Source organism: Panthera onca, chromosome F1 (genome assembly GCF_046562875.1).
Source record: "Panthera onca isolate mPanOnc1 chromosome F1, mPanOnc1 haplotype 2, whole genome shotgun sequence".
NCBI classification, from domain to species: Eukaryota; Metazoa; Chordata; class Mammalia; order Carnivora; family Felidae; genus Panthera; species Panthera onca.
Window position 1 is genome coordinate 2,895,707 of NC_138355.1, and position 17,520 is coordinate 2,913,226.

The following is a 17,520-nucleotide window of genomic DNA, read 5'->3' on the forward strand; positions in this document are numbered from 1 at the left end:
GCCAAAAAAATCTTTTTTAATGTTTATTTATTTTTGAGAGAGAGACAAAGAGAGAGACAGAGAGAGAGAGAGAGACAGAGTGTAAACAGGGGAGGTGAAGAGAGAGAAGGAGACACAGAATCTGAAGCAGGCTCCAAACTCTGAGCTGCCAGCACAAAGCCTGATGTGGGGCTCGAACTCACAGACAGCAAGATTATGACCTGGATCGAAGTCAGAGGTTTAACTGAATGAGCCACCCAGGTGCCTCTTTGAATTAGTTTTCTATGTACTTATCATAAGTTATATACCTCTGTCAACTACCAAAGTGTTCCTTCAGGGTGCTAAACCTTACAGGTACTCTGCCTTGAAAGGGCTCTCCTGGAGCCTCTGCTCCTGGAGCCTCTAGACTCCAGTCTAGACTGGTTAACATCCACCTGTGGCATGGTAGTTAACCTGGGATCACTTGTCAGAAAAATCTGAGGGATTTCCTTTGCTGCTCTAGCATGTTCAGTGTCCTATTTTCCATATCTCATACCTTCCTTTTTAAACTTTTTTTAAATGTTTATTTTTAAGAGAGAGAGAGAGACAGAGTGCGAATGGAGAAGGGGCAGAGAGAGAGAGAGAGAGGGATACACAAAATCTGAAGAAGGCTCCGGCCTCTGTGGCTCGAACTCACGAGCCATGAGATCATGACCTGAGCCAAAGTTGGATGCTTAACTGACTGAGCCATCCAGGCACCCCTCATTTCTTCCTTTTTTAATTGACTGTAAGTTAGTAGGTCACATCTTCTAACTTCCTGAAAAGGGGGGATAGGGAGTTATTTTTTTTTTAATTTTTAAAAATATTTATTTATTTTGTTTTTGAGAGAGAAAGCAAGCAGGGGAGGGGCAGAGACAGAGGGAAACATAGAATCCAAAGCAGGCTCCAGTCTCTGAGCTGTCAGCAGAGAGCCTGACATGGGACTTGAACATATGAACTGGGAAATCATGACCTGAGCTGAAGTCGGAGGCTAAACTGATTGAGCCACTGAGGCGCACCAGGGAGCTAAAATTTTTTAAACCATTTATGAAATTTTTGTTAAACTATCCTCAAACTTTACGGGTTGTTTGGCTGAGTATACATTTCTAGATTGGAAATAATTTTTCCATTCCAAATCCAATACTGCTTGTCTTCCCCCTTTCTGTAAGGGAGCTGAGCTCTGTTCTAGTTCCCAGGGTGCTGACACTGAATAGTGACAATTCCTCGGTCTACTGGGTGAGTGGTATCCCTACTAAGTCCCTTCACAGTAGAATCACATCTACTCTGACTCATTTCATTGATAATTCTTATTTTTTCTTTTCTCTCATTCTGGTTATTGGACATCCTGGACTAGTTCTTTAATTTTCTTAACTTTTCTCTCTTATTTTCCACTTCTTTCTGGCAGTTTCTTCAACTTTGGCCTTCAATACTTCTAGTTAGATCTTTCATAATTTCTACTTTTCATATGTTTAACTTCTAATAGTTCTCTTTTAAGCTCTGAAAGATGTTTTCTCACCCCTTGACAGTTTTCTTTTTTGTTTTATGGTTGCAATATCATAACTTCATTTAAGAAGCTTTCTTCAGGCCTCTGCTATCTGTTCCTATGTTAGACCAAGCTCTAACAAGCTTCCTGGATTCTCCCAAAGGGTAGGAAGAGGAACTCATCAACCATGGGTTGAATGAGCTGGGTGATTTTATAGTTGGGGAATCTCAGATGTTAATATCTTTATATCTTCTGTTGATGAGAAAATTCCTCAGAAAAGACTTGTGTTTAAATACCCACTATATACCAGGGTAAGGCAGGAACGACCACTCAACAGTGTAGACTAGGGGGGCAGGATATGATTGCTTCCTGGACAGACTTGCAACTAATTGTTTTTCTTATTTTAGTCCTTTTTATCTTCCACAGTGGTAGTAGGAAAATTGGATATGCAAAAAAAATTATCCTTAACCGTTATCTCACCTTACACAAAAATTCACTCAAAATGCATCATATACCCAAATATAAAAACTAGAACTTGAGAAAACACAGGAGAAAAAATTGTTCTTAACCTTGGAGTAGGTAAATAATTCTCAATTAAGACACAAAACACACATTATAAAAGAAAAAAATTATTTTGACATTACCAAAATTAAAACTTCTGCTCCTCAAAAGACACCATTAAGAAAATGAATAGGCAAACCATAAACACTAAACTGACAAAGAGCTTGTGTCTAGATTCTATAAAGAACTATAGAGCTTATTATTGATAATAATAATATAATACTCTATATTATAAGAGTAATAAAAGAAGACAATCCAATCAAAAATGGGTTAAAGATACAAAATCATGGGGCACCTGGGTGGCTCAGTTGGTTAAATGTCTGACTTTGGCTCAGGTCATGATCTTGCATTTGTGAGTTCAATTACCACATAAGGCTCACAGAGTCTGCTTCAGATCTTCTGTCCCTTTCTCTGCTCCTCCGTTGCTCATGATCTCTCTCTCTCTCTCTAAAATAAATAAACATTAAAAAATACAAAATATCATGAATTCCATTTCTATGAAATATCTAGAACAGTTAAATCCATAGAGACAGAACAGAGAATGGTGGTAGCCAGGGGGTAGGAAGAGACAGAAATAGTTATAAAATATAACTGTTTTACATGTATGGGATTTCCTTTTGGACTGATAAAAATGTTTTCGAACAGAAGGAAATGGTGACTGTATAATACTGTTTTATATCAGGTGAATCGCACTTCAGTGTAAAACAAACTGGACAAAACATGTGAATAAATGCTTCATCAAAGAGTATGGCCAATAAACACATGTGGCCAATAAACACATAAAAAGATGCAAAACACCATTACTCATAAGGGAAATGCAACTTAAAACCACAATGAGATACCACTATATGTATATATGTATACATATATATGTATATATGTATATATATGTGCATATATATATACTGGAAAGGAGGAAATAAAAAAAAGTTGACAGTATCATGTTTTGTTGATGACATGGAAGAACTGAAACAATCAGATTTTAGGTGGAAATATGTATGTTAAAGCCACTTTAGAAAATACTTTGGCAGTTTCTAATAAAGTTAGACATATGCTAATCACATGGCTAGTCATTCTACTCTAGGATTTTCCCAAAATAAATAAAATAATATATCTGCACAAAAAATTACAGATAGATGTTGATGGTAGCTTCATTAAATAATAGCCCCAAACTGGTAACAAGACAACAGTTGAATGGATAAATAAATTGTGATGTATCTTTATAATGAAATACTACTCAGCAGAGAAAAGGAACAAACACCTGACACAGGAATGAATCTTGAAAACAGTGTGCTGAGTGGAAAAAACATAAGAAACAGTTTATATCAAATTATAGAAAAGGCAAATGATTCTACAGTAACAGCAAACAGATCTGTAGTTGCCTGGAACTGGGGCCAGGAAGGATGGACAGCAGAAGGCATATGGAAACTTTTTGGGGTGATGGAAATAGTCTATGACTTCACTATGAAGTGACTCTACATGGTAAATGTATTTGTCAAAACCCAATGAACTATATGCTTAAGTGGGTGCACTCTATTGTATGTATGTAAACTGTATTGCATATAAATTGTACCTTCAAAAAGTTGCTTAAAGGAAAAAAAAAAGGTAGAGTTGTCTCGAGACAACTTGAAGAAAATTCCACTAGAGAAACATAGGATAATTATGGAGAAGCAATTGGAAAACTTATCATTACCTATGGAAGTTGCTACAGTTCTAACTCATTGTGCTAACAACAAACGATGAGAAAGAATCAAATGCTTAAAAATCCATTAGAAAAATATTATCCTTTGCAAAGAGGCATTTCCCCTTGTCATTATGAACTTTCAAAGGAAAACGGATATAACTTAACCACATGTTTTCTTGTGCATCTTCAACAAATACTGAAAACAATCTCATACATACATACATTTATTTAAATTGACTGCTCTCTGCACTTTTTTTAAAAGTAGGCTTCATGCCCAACATGGAGTCCAACATGGGGCTTGAACTCACGACCCTGAGATCAAGACCTGAACTAAAATCACGTGTCACTTAACCAACTGAGCCACTCAGGCGCCCCTGAAAACCACTTGCTTTTAGAGAAAACTCTCAGAGTGTGAAATTATAAATACATTTGGATATTTTTAAAAAGGAAACAAATACATTATTAGTGTTTCATGAAACGAAACTTAAAATCTTACCTTTCTCATGAAATCTCCATTACAAGGAACCACAAGCAAATTAACTATTAATTCCACCCTGAAAACATTAGGGTTGAAAATGCTCCTGTGTTCTCTATCTGATCAGGCTCTCAATAAAAACTCTTTCCATGCTTGAGAGATTGAATGAGGCTGCGTTGTGAACACACACACAGCAGACTCACATAATACTTAACTGTATACAGTGTTCGCAGAAATATTCAATCACTTAATCACTCACTAGTGAGTTCATTTAAAGCTCGCTGAGCTTATACTTTGTAGGATATGTAAGGAGGGAAGGTGTCAAATAGAAATATACTTGAAAATCAAAAGACTTGAGCAACGTTAACACCTAACACTAATATAATGTATTATGGCTAATTACAGCATTGTCATAGTGTCTATTTAATCCTTCACCTGAGGAAACTAGGCATTGTTGACAGATGAGTAAAGTGAGGCTTAAAATGTTTTTTTAAAAAACCTAGCCAAGGGGCGCCTGGGTGGCCCAGTCGGTTAAGCGTCTGACTTCAGCCAGGTCACGATCTTGCGGTCCGTGAGTTCGAGCCCCGCGTCGGGCTCTGGGCTGATGGCTCGGAGACTGGAGCCTGTTTCCGATTCTGTGTCTCCCTCTCTCTCTGCCCCTCCCCCGTTCATGCTCTGTCTCTCTCTGTCCCAAAAATAAATAAAAAACGTTGAAAAAAAAATAAAAAAAAAAAACCTAGCCAAGACTGTATGGAGATAACTGAACCAGGTCTTAAATGCAAGGCACTTGATTTAGTATTTTTGTGCCATAATATCACGGTACAGTAACAAGTTGTACGAATGTAGAAGAGTGATTAATTTTGTGGAGTGGAACAGAAAGAGAACATCTGAGAGCAATTCGCATTCTAGTCTGCAAGGCAAGCACCAAGAATGCAACAAGGAATTAGCTCGCGGCAAACTGCATGATGACACTCCAGAATATCTTAATCTAATCTTTATAGAGAGGCAACGATTTTTCCTACTGCTAAGTCAAACTAAAATATACGTAAATCATATCTAGAAGAAGTTTATCCACTCTACAACTTTCAAAAGATACTTTTAAATGTTTTGACAAGAATTATATTAGGATATTAAGGTCAGAATGTAAGGAATTTATGCTAAATTATTTTCTAAGTCTGCTACTGTAATATAATGAAAAAGAAATACTCTTAAATCTCTTGAAAATAATTTTATTAACTGCTTGATACTGTATGACTTTAATCCAAGAGCCAAGTGGGAAAAAACACAAGATTACTCTTTCATAATATTGTCCTATTTAAAACAGTATGCTATGTAAAAAGCAAGGATCAAAGTATACATTTTCGTGTTGAATTTATAATGTCTTTTTTGGTCCACAGAACATTTCCTATCATAAGCTTTGGGAGTAAGTGCTTTAATGTTTTGTTTTGTTTTCCTCAAAGGTCTATTCACCTTTAATTACCCCATCACCAACTTGCCTCTCTGTTCCATGTCTAATTAGGGAGGCTAAGGCAGAGTCTTGGGGAATCAGGCTCCATTTCCTAAGGAGGAAGTCCTAGACTTCCTCTAAGAGTGGTCCTATATGAGTTCAGTTAATGCCTGATTGACTATACTGATGTATCCTGCACTGTTTTGTAAGCATTATTGCTTAATAATATATGCAAAAGTCAAGATGAATATAAAAACTTCCGTGGATCTTTATAAAACTAGAGAGATTTGCTTGTGTTGAGGAGAGAAGAGGAATAGGTAATACCTTTTCCTTAAATCTGTTCTGGTATTTGTCTTTATCTCAAATAACCAAGGAATGGTGCTCTTACTCTTCTGCCCTAGAGAAGAGCTATTAATATTTCCCTTCTCCCTTTTTTCTTCATGCCTGGCCACACACGCTTTCCCGCCTTGCCCTGCTCACTCAGCTGAAGCTCAGGGCTCACCAGCTCAGGCCTGAGGTGGAGTCACTTTCCTCATTAGTTCAAATGGATTGGAACTGTGGCATTCAACAGTCCAAACCAGAGTTAGCTTATTAGCAGCATACAAAAAATTCCACCCACTCGTTGCTGCTTCCTGCTCAGTAGATACCAGCTCCTAAAATCAGTGCCAGTGTGATAGATCTGAGCAGAGAAATGCCCCCTGATCAACTTGTTTTTCCTGACTCACCAGAGATACTCCCCATGAAGCACATGTTTTAAGGGAACACAAATGGCTTCCCAGAGAGGAAAGAAATACCATGTGAGTAACTCTGGGACCTTAAAAAAGTTACTTACTGTATGAACTTGAATTTACTCATCTTAACATGGGAATAATGGATCCTAATTGAGAGGTTGTTGTGAACATTAAAACAGTAACACAAGGCTTAGCACAGTGACTGGCACAAGTAGATCAATTTTTCCTTGGCAGGGTCCTTAGGCCAATTTTATAAGATTTTCCCCCATACAGTTCTTGAACATTTTTGTTAGATTTATGTCTATATCACTTGCAATTTTTTTGCTATTTTAAATGGTTTTTTTGTTTGTTGCTATGTTGCTGGTGTAAACAAATACAGTTGGAGTTTTATACAGAAAATTTTTGTTAATCCCTCAATCTTACTAATATTATTTGTGATATTTTTATGAAGTTTTATGTAACCATGTCCTCTGTGCATTATGACAACTTTGCTTTAGGCTTCCTAACCCTTATGGGTTTTTTTTTCTTTTTTTAATTTATCTTTTCTGACTGCACTTTAGGACCTTCAGCACAGTGCCGAAGAGAAGCTAGTGATATTGGGCATACTTATCCTGATTTTGAATAAAATGTCTTTAGTGTTTTATAATTAAGAATGATGTTTGGTAGATATTGTTCTTCAGGTTAAACATTCCTACTTTGCTGAAAAAAATTTTAAATCATGCCTGGGTATTGGATCTTATCAAATGCATTTTCCATATTAATTGGAATGACTATATGATTTTCTCTCCTCAAATAATGTTGTAAATGACAATTATAGCTTTTTAAGTTAAAGCATTTTTTTTTTACTCCTGAGATAAAGCCAAGATCCTATTTGCTATGTTTTGTTTGGGATTTTTCTATGTCCATGAGTGATACTGACCTTTAATTTTACTTTTCATAGTAGATTTAATTTTATTTCTCAAAGCAATTTACCATTTATATTATTTTCATATGATAAGTTGACAGGGATTCTTTTTTTTCCTTGAAAAATCTGTATGAGATTTGAATGATTTATCCAAAGTTTGAAAAAATTTAGTAAATACACACACACACCCCTCAGATCTTTATCCATTCATCTATTAATGGACACTTGAGCTGCTTCCAGATGAGTAAAGTTTACCAGTCAAATCTGAAACGTTTCAGCTACTATTTACTCAGATGGTTTTTCTGCACCCTCTTCCCAACTTTCCTGCCATTCTACTACTCCCAATACATGTATGTCGGTGAACTTAATGGTGTCCGACATTTCTATGAGGTTCCATTTCATTTTCTTCATTCCTAAAAAAAATAATAATAAATGTTTATTTTTTAAGAGAAAGAGACAGAATGCGAGTGGGTGAGGGGCAGAGAGAGAGGGAGACACAGAATGGGAAGCAGGTTCCAGGCTCTGAGCTGTCAGCACAGAGCCAGATGTGGGGCTCAAACTCACGAACTGCGAGATTATGACCTGGGCTGAAGTCAATGCTTAACTGACTGAGCCACCCAGGCACCCCTCATTTTCTTCATTCTTTTATTTCCCCTCTAAGGATATTTGCTATTTGGGAGATTTCTATAATCGTACAGAAATTTATTTTGGTGTGTCCTGTTTCTTCATAAAGATTGAGTATTTATTTAAAATGTATTTATTTTGAGAAAGTGAGAGCAGAGGGGAAGAGTAGAGGGAGGGAGAGACAGAATCGAGTGGGGCTCAAACTCATGAACTGTGAGATCATGGCCTGAGCAGAGAACAAGAGCCAGACACTTAACCAACTGAGCCAAGATTGAGGTATTTAAATGTCTTCACAAGTACTCTGAATCTCTAAAATACTCTGTAGTCATAAATTTGAGATTGAGTTTTAACATCCTATTGAAATTACCATACTCTTTTTGGGAAGAATTTTAAATTTGATGAAAATCTTAAAAATATGTAATGTTTCAGGGCGCCTGGGTGGGTCACTCGGTTGAGTGTCTGACTTCAGCTCAGGTCATGATCTCTCTGTTCCCGAGTTCGAGCCCCGTGTCAGGCTCTATGCTGACAGCTCAAAGCCTGGAGCCTGTTTTGGATTCTGTGTCTCCCTCTCTCTGTCTCTCTCTGCCCTCCCCCTGTTCACGCTGTCTCTCTCTCTCTGAAAAATAAATAAACGTTAAAATTTTGTTTTTAAATAAAAAATATGTAATGTTTCACAAATTTGCATGTCATCTTTGTGCAGAGGCTATAGTAGTTTCTGTGTCATTCCAATTTTAGTGTAAGCGCTGCCAAAGTGATCACTCGACATTCCCCCCCCCCTTCACCATTGTTCAAGCTCAATTACTCTGGATTCATATTCACAACCTTTCTTCTGTCAGCTCAAATCTACTGCTGAGTCTATCTAGTGAAGTTTCATTTTGGTTATTACACTTTCTAAATTTAGAATTCCCATGTGGTTATTTTTTATAGGTTGTATCTTTTTCTTCTGTTTATTTTGAGAGAGAGAGAGCGAAAGAGCACGTGAGTCCAATGGTGGAGAGGCAGAGAAAATGAGGGGAGGGGGGAAGAGAAAGAGAGGATCCAAAGCAGGTTCTGCGCTGACAGGAGTGAGTCCAATGTGGGGCTCAAACTCATGAAATGCAAGATCATGACCGGAGCTGAAGTCAGACACTTAAACAACTGAGCCACCCAAGTGTTCCTAGAGTTGTATCTTTTTACTGATTTTTTCCATTTGATTAGACACTGTCAACATTCCACCCTTTAACTCCTGAGGTATGGTTTTCTTGAATTCTTTAAACATATTTATAATGGCTGCTTTGAAATTTTTGTCTGCTAAGTCCAACATGTGGCCCCCTTCAATTTCCTGCACTTTTTTCCTCCTGTGTATAGGTCACACTTCCTTGTTTCTTCATAAATCTTGTAATTTTCTGTTGACAACTGAGCATTTTTGACAGTGTATTGCGACAACTCTAGATATGGATCTCTTGCCTACCTACCCCAGGGGGTTGGTACTGTTGTTAGTGAATCAGTTGTTTACTGACTTGTCTGAACTTTTTCCTGCAGGCTGCAGTATGTGATGTTCCTACTCCGATTTTTTTTTTGGGGGGGGGGGGGTTTGGTTTTAATCTTTTCGCATGGTTACCTAGGGTTTGCCCATAGGTCAGTATAAGCTACTTTGAAAGGTTGTGCTTAAGCCCGCTTGGAAGTTAGATTTTTACTCTTTGACATTGAGTGTATACACCTTGGAGGTTGTTATAATGGTTCAAAGAGGTAGGATTTTGTGTTCCTGCCTCTCCATCAGCCAGGGCTTGTATTACTCCTTCGGAGTCACTCCTGGGAAGGCATGGACTTGGACTGCCAAACTGCCAGGGATGCATCTCCTTTATTTTAAAGTCTAGCTTCCTAGGAGCTGCTCCTGGGTCAGAGCAGCCTACTGTTCACCTAGTATGGTTGCAGGGGTGCTGAGGCCTGCAGTGCCAGTGAGGCTCGCACTCCAAATCTTCCCTGTGGGTTGCTCTGATTGCTCCTGAGTGGGGGTGGCTGAGCACACCCTTCTTGAGTCTGAAAGTTTTACTGTGATACTAGGAGGGTTCTTCTTGGCTATGTCTTTTCCCTGACGCTCTCTGTTAAAACTGTTGATTGGTCATCTCTTTATTGACACAGTATCACAGGGCTATAGGCAGTCTTGGAATTGCTCTCCACCAAGATCCCCATTACTTTCAACAACACCCTTGAGCAGAGGATTGTACCCTGTTTCAAACCAGGTCAATTCTCTCAGGCAGTGCCATAGGGCTCTTCTTCCTTATAACTTCTTGTCCTCTGGGCAGAACCTCTGTGCCACTTCACAGACCCGGGGGTGAGGATGGAGTCCCCTTCTCCTGGAGTTACACTTTGGATCCAGAGTGTGTGTTGGGGTGGGGGTGGGGACACTGATCTGGGGCTGTTTCTCTGCTCTGGTGCCTCTGTCCTATGGGTAAGCTGGGATACAACTGGGCCAGTATTCTTGGCCCACCACACTTGGGGTAGAGCTGCAACATGGGCTAGGAGATCTCCCACAGTGAAACTGTACCCTAGACTGTGAGCTGAGGGGAGTGGGGGCCTCTTCTTGACTGCAGTCCTGGAGCAGAACCCCAGAACAGTCTTCTTAAGACAACTTGGGCTGGTGGGTGCATGGATCAAGGGCCACGGACTCCTTGTTCTTTCTAACACTTAGTAGACTTTCTTGGTTCTATTGATGGACTGTTTCTCCATTTGTTGTATGCCTTTAGGAAAACTTCCTGAGACTTTAAATGATTTTTAAAGTTTTCTCCATCTAAAATATTTGTTAAGGACAGAATTCACTGTGTCCTCACTCTGCTATTCCGAAGGCAGTCTTCTATTTTTTTCTTCAATTTACATCCAGGAGAAACTATGATCTCATGGATATTTTGCATGTGCTATATAGGAAAGCATAATGGCTCTTTAGCCATTATTTATAAGTTTTGAGAGTATTTGGAAAGTTTCAATCCTAAATTTGCAGACTTGAATGTGAGTTCTTTTTTCTTAAAAGACATCATGACTTGTTTGAACGCAGTTGCTATGTCAGACAAAAGAAATGCAGTGAGGCACAGAGGTCCATAGAGCCATGATATAAATGTCACAAGATTCTTAATAACAATGGCACTTGTGGGTTTTTCACTGTATACCAAAACAGTGCTCTGGCTTTTGGGTGGCATCTAGTAAATCTATGATCCACTTATTTATGTGCTAAATACAGCAGGACTGCGGCTGGCTCAGGCTGCTTGCAAGGCGCTAGGAATCTGGCAATGAGCTACATAGACCCTGCCCTCTGTGCCTCCTTCGGGAAACACCTAATATGCATATAAATATACAATCACAAACTGTGGGAGAGCTAGCAAGGCAATAGTCTGAGTGCCTTTAGATACAACTTGGGGTGGGATGGTCTAACCAAGGTGGTCAGGGAAGGTTTCTTAAAAGAGCTGAGTCTTGAAGAAGGATAAGACAATCATGCAAAAGGTTGAGAGAAGAGGATTTAAAACATAGAAAACAGCATATACAAAATCCTGTAATGGGAAAGAGCTTTTCCATGACTACGAAATTGAAAAAAAAGCTAGAAAATAAGAAAGATAGAGGAAGAGAAAGAAAACAAAGAAAGAGAGGAGAGATTAGCAAAGTGTTAAAAAGGGTAAAGACTAATAATTGTGATTTCAATTTGCATTGTTCTTTTTTTTCCAATGCATTATTGTAAATTTAAGTTATATTTATAATCAAAGTTATATTAATAAAATTAAAATGTTGACAAGCATTTGTAAAGAGAGGAGAAAACGGGACGGGAAGGAAAGGACCAGGTAGGGCTAGGAAAGAGATGCATTGACCTAGTGGAGGCGTCTCGTGGTTGGACGTGGCTGGCACCGTGACGCCCAGTAGTGGCTGGAGGCAATGGCCATGTGATGACGGCCTGGTGGAGGCTGACCTGAGAGGAAACCCAGGCAGCACACCTACCTCCTGCCATCAATGAGTCAACAACAGGGTGATACCAGACGGGGTTTGATAAAATCACTGTTTCAGAAACAGAAGTCTTGGCACAGGGTGGAGGGTGGCTTGAATGGATAACTTCACAGAGGGTCTCCTTAGACCAGCATGAGGTCACTGCTCTGATCAATGGCAACTGTCTCACAGAAAATAGTGAAGCTGCAAAGTGGTGTTCACGGGCCAAGTTCAACTGGTTGATATGTTTTTTTTGGTTTATACAGTGTTAAAACATTTCTAAATTAGTTAACAGATAACAAAAATTGGGAGATTTTATGCAAACCTCAAATTTCCTGTGATCTTAAGAAACCTGGAGTCTGACAACACTGAGTGAACACTCGTGGATGAGGCACCAGCTTGTGAGCTCATCCTGTGGTCCCTGGCCCTCACCCTTGATCCCCAACCCTTGTAAAACTGCTGTTCTCTCTTGGCCTCTGTCAGCATGTGAGAATGCATTAGAAAAGCATTTCAGGGAGGAGACAGAAGAACATGGTCACGATGATGGGTGAGGGTCAGGGAAGGGTCTACACTGGCCTACAATTTATTTTTCTTTTTCATTTCATTTTTTAATTTATTGACAGAGAGTGCGCACATGTAAGAAAGAGCACATGCAAGTAGGGGGAGGGGCAGGGGGAAAGGGAGGGGGAAAGAGAGAATCTTAAGTAGGCTCCATGCTCAGCTCAGACCCTGACTGGGGGCTCACTCTCACGACTGCAAGACCATGACTGTGAGATCATGACCATAAGACTGCGACCTGAGCCAAAATCAAGATTTGGATGCTTAACTGACTGAGCTACCCAGGCACCTCTCTCTTACTCGTTGGCAGCCTTCTCAGTTATTTCAGTCTAAGGTATATCAGACCAGCATCTGAGGCATCTGAGCAGACACTGTATCGGCATGTGGTCATGCTCAGAGGGAGAACCAGCTGACACTCGCACTGTCCTTAGTAACGTCTGAAATGCTGTGAGCTCAGCTGCTAACCAAGCCCCATGGAGATTAGGAGATCGGACATTTTAAAGTGATGTGACAGTCAGTGTTAATAAAACTGGGCTTCCACTTTGGAAAAGCAAGTTGAGTACATCCTTTTACTTTCCTGCCACAGAATACCCACTGGGCAAGGAAGATGTGCACGATCAGTAATCCCAAATCCATGCAAGCTAGGGCTCAGGTCTAGGTGACTTTTCATACTCCACGTGGCACTGAGCCCTGAGCACTGCTTTTGGGTACCATACACGGAGCCTGAGGGGGACATTGCTATTCTTAGCAGCAATAAACTTCGAACAGCAGAGAGAAAATGTGTCACAGGGAGGAAATAGGATGATAGTGGTTTGAATAAGTGCCTCAAAACTGCATTCATTCCATGAGACAGACTTTGCCATTCAAAATTCTTGGAATAAGAGTCTGGCAAGTGGATGCCACTTATTTAAAATCAATGTTCCACCCATGCCTAAAATGTAGACCCTGACCCCACATGAGATCCTTCCTCTCATTTTCATGATTGGAAGCATGTGGGGCAGGGGAACGGCAGGTCTGGAGAAGACGGGCTCTCTTTTGAGCTCTGCTGTTGCTGGATGTGGGCCCCTGGCTCACACGGGTACAATGAAGATTAACTGAAGTCTGCTTCACACCTAGTAAATGCTTGCACCTAATCACTCAAATTCTTGGTTTCCTTTGCTCACCAGGCAAATTCACAAATGCACTTCATGGACAAGATTCTTTTCTCTTATCATGTGCCTGCTCTCCTAAGTCTGTAGTAGGCGTGTGCACCTTGGTGAAGGAGCTTGAGGAAAGTGCACGAGAGCAGCACGGGGGTGCATTATCCCACACAGAAATGGTGTTGCTACACATGAAACCAACTTGTGCCCGGCCTTGCGATGCTGCCCTGGTCATGCATGTGACAGCAAGAAACAATCGTGAAAATGCCCATGGTCTTCAGCTTGTGCCTGCCCCTCGTCAACCACGCTCCACCCCTCCCAGCTGGAAATATAAGACAGTCAAAAAGTAATTCAAGAATCTCCCGTTTCAGCCGTCAGGAGTCATTCAGCAGGACTTTGATTCTATGCATTTCTGAGCCATGAGGGTGAGGCCAAGACCATGTTGGAAGAACTGACTAAAACGGGTGCCAAATGAAACTACATTCCACTGCGCATTCCCAGCAACATAAAATAATACAGATAAGAGGTTCACTGTTCAATCCCATCCACATCATGTTGGAAGTATAAAAGTCTATTATGGAGTTAATATTTATCTTTAAGAATTTCTTTTCCTTCTCTTACCAGCTTAATGGCACATCATGCCAATTGAAGAATACTGTAAGAATTCTAAAAATTTACATATTGTTATCTGCAAATGCAACAGAACACAGCACTAGGAATAAGGAAAGCAAAAATGTTGATTTGTAGAGGGAGTTTCAGAGAGACTGTAATTTAATTCTTCTTTGAAGTTTTAAATGCCCCTCCACCACTTTGGAAAAATATTCATTTTTCCCTTTCTTTTCACTCACTGACTCAGTATCACAGAAACACAAACGAAGAGAGAGAAACAGATTCGTGTGTGTCTGTGCATGCGTGTGTGTGTGTACGCATGGACAGTGAGAGGGGAGATTATGTGAACATGTGGGATGTTTTCCCGGGTTATGGGAGCAGTTCTTAGCAGTCCACCAAGAATTCCCGGAATCAGAGTCAGTCCAGCCCCTTTCTTCCAGGTCAGTGTCAACTTAAGCAGCCTCTAAAGATCAACAGGATCTTTCTCTCCACGTTATGATTTCTTGCTAAGCCTCTATTTTAAGGAAGAAATGGAAGAAATCGGAGGATGAAGTGAGGGGAAAAACGCAGGAGAAAGGAAGGGGGAGAGGGAAAAGGGAAGAGAAGAGAAGAGAGAAGAGTTTGAACATGAACAGGGGGAGGAAAAGTCACAGCAAGGAGGGAGGGAAGAGGAAGAAGAGGAGAGAGGGACAGCAGAGGGCTGAGTGGGTGGAGGGCCTTTCCCCACCTCCACCAACCCGCTCCACAGACGGGAAACCAGATACAGCAGGACATTGTGTTCTTCTCCTGAAAAACAACCAGACTGCCCTCCGAAACAGTTAATCCTCTTGCTTATCTTTGTAACACGACGAGATGTTAACAGGATTTCTACTGCACAGAAATGTGGTTTTTATTCATTTAAAAAATGATATTTTCTCTTTGCTAAAATACAAGTGTGACATACGAACTTTCTAATATCAATGAACGGGACGTATAACAATCTCTCTTTGGTAAAAGTGACTTAACTAAAGGATGCCAAAAAAAGTCTGAGAAAGGCCTTATCTTTACTTGCACATCCTATTTATTTTTGGAAAATACTGAATTACTGAAATTAACCAAGCCAAATCAATACAAAACCTGCTGTAAGCTTGGTCCATCCCTGAGTATGATCTGGGGTACTGCTTGTGGAGATAAGACTATAACTGGGCGAAGACAAGAGTAAGAAGTAATCCCTGTTAAAATAACACCAGAATTTTTCAAGAGCTAGAACAAACAATCCTAAAATTTGTATGGAACAAGAAAAGACCTTGAATAGCCAAAGTAATGTTGAAAAAGAAAAGCAAAGCGGGAGGCCTCACAATTCCAGACTCTAACCTGTATTGCAAATTTCTAACAGGGTAACCATGGATTCACAGGCAACTATAAGGTATGCTATCGAGCTCAGATGTACACTTTGCCCGGTCTCTCCCACTAGTGTAGTACTATACTAGCAAATAATAGTACATCACAGGTAGGACACTGACATTGATAAAATCCACCAGTCTTATTCAGATTTCAGAAAAACACATTTCACTTGTGCTCGTGTGCACGTGTTCATGTGTGTGTTCAGTGCTCTACAGTTTTACTACATGTGTAGGGTCCTATATACCAGTCAAGACACTGAAGAATTCCAGGGCACCTGGCTAGTTCAATCAGAAGAGCATGAGACTCTTGATCTTGGGGTTGTGAGTTTGAACTTCATGTTGGGTATAGAAACTGCTTAAATAAATTAAAAAAAAAACACTAAAAAAACAAAGACACTGACCAATTCTATCACTACAAGAATTCTTTATGCTGCCTTTTATAACCCACTTCTATCTCCCCACCCCCATCCCAACATCTAGACGCTATTAATCTGTCTTCCATTTCTAAAATTCTGCCACTTCAAAAAGTTATAAAAAAAGAATTGTCCAGTACATAGTCATTGGGATTGGATTTTTTTCCCTCATCACAGTTTTCTGTTGATTAATCCAAGCTATTATGCCTTTCATTTCTATAGCAGTTTTGAGACATAATTCACATACCACAAAATTCACCCTGTTTTTATTAACAGGGCAGAATACATATAACATAAAATTTACCATTTTAACCATTTTAAGGTGTGCAATTCAGTGGCATTAGGTATATTCATAATGTTCTGCAACCATCAACACTACCTTATTCCAGAACATTTTCATCACCCCAAAAGGAAATTTCAGTCTACTAAGCAGCCTCCTCATCCTCCCCTCCCCCAAGTACCCAGAGACACATAATGTCCTTCCTGTCTCTATAGATTTGCCTATTTTGGATACTTCACATGAATGGAATCACACAACATGCGTCCTTTTGTGACTGGCTTCTTTCACCTAGCATAATGTTTTCAGGGATAATCCACATGGTAGCATGTGTCAGTACATCATTCATTTTTCTTGTGGAATAATATTCCATCATATGGATATACAACATTTTTGGGTTGTCTCTATTTTTTTTTACATTACTGAAATAATGGTGCTATGAACATCTGTGTAGAAGTTACATGGATAGGGGTGCCTGCTGACTTAGTAGGTTGAGCGTCCAACTACTGATTTGACACAGGTCATGATCACGGTTCACAGGTCATGATCTCACGTTTCATGGAATTGAGCCCTACGCTGGGCTCTGTGCTGGCAGCGAGAGACCTACTTGGGATTCTCTTTCTCAACTATTTTTAACTTTTTACATTCTATTTTCAACTTTTCTATAGGGGCTACCCCAGTTTGCAATCCCAACAGTATATAAGGTTTCTTTTTCCTCTATACCCTCGCCAATACTTATTGTTTCTTAGGTTTTTGATTTTAGCCATTCTAACAGGTGTGAGGTGACAGCTCACTGTAGTTTTGATGTGCATTTCCCTGGTTATACAGAAATAAACCCACAACTATATGGTCAATTAATCTTTGAGAAAGGAGGAAAGAATATACAATGGGAAAGAGAGTCTCTTTAAAGAATGGTATTCGGAAACTTTATAGGTGATCAACATATGCTTGGTACACCAAGTTGAATTAATTGATGAGTACTTATTCGGGTTTTTGGGGATACAAGGTATAAGACTTAGTTCCTACCCTCAGGAACAATAACAGGTATTTAAAGTGCTTTATACAGGTAAATCACAAGGTAAGACTTCTACATTGTTCTAACGTACAGGTGTGGGAAGGGAAGTATTAGCATCCTAGTGAAATACTGAATTAGAACAAGATAAATGAAGGAAAGGAGAGAGGAAGGAAGGGCAGGAGGGATCTTAGGTAAGAAAGTTTATTACTCAAAACGTACCGAATTAACTCAGCAGCCCTGGGAAGACTGGGGTTTTGTTTTCTCTCATTAATTCCC

The 17,520-nt window shown here is 39.7% G+C and overlaps 1 protein-coding gene, 1 non-coding gene and 1 pseudogene across 2 annotated transcripts in view; 1 reads left to right on the forward strand and 2 right to left on the reverse strand.

Moving 5' to 3' along the window:
• Positions 1-17,520, reverse strand: part of LOC132676859 (uncharacterized) — a 349,918-nt gene that overhangs the window by 90,314 nt on the left and 242,084 nt on the right. The gene's annotated exons all lie outside the window — the stretch shown is intronic.
• The window catches only part of LOC132677176 (ankyrin repeat domain-containing protein 26-like), a 161,001-nt pseudogene that overhangs the window by 42,283 nt on the left and 101,198 nt on the right, over positions 1-17,520 (forward strand).
• LOC132686962 (U6 spliceosomal RNA) lies at positions 8,562-8,665 on the reverse strand. Its single transcript, XR_009613915.1, has one exon. It is a non-coding gene; the product is annotated as a U6 spliceosomal RNA (small nuclear RNA).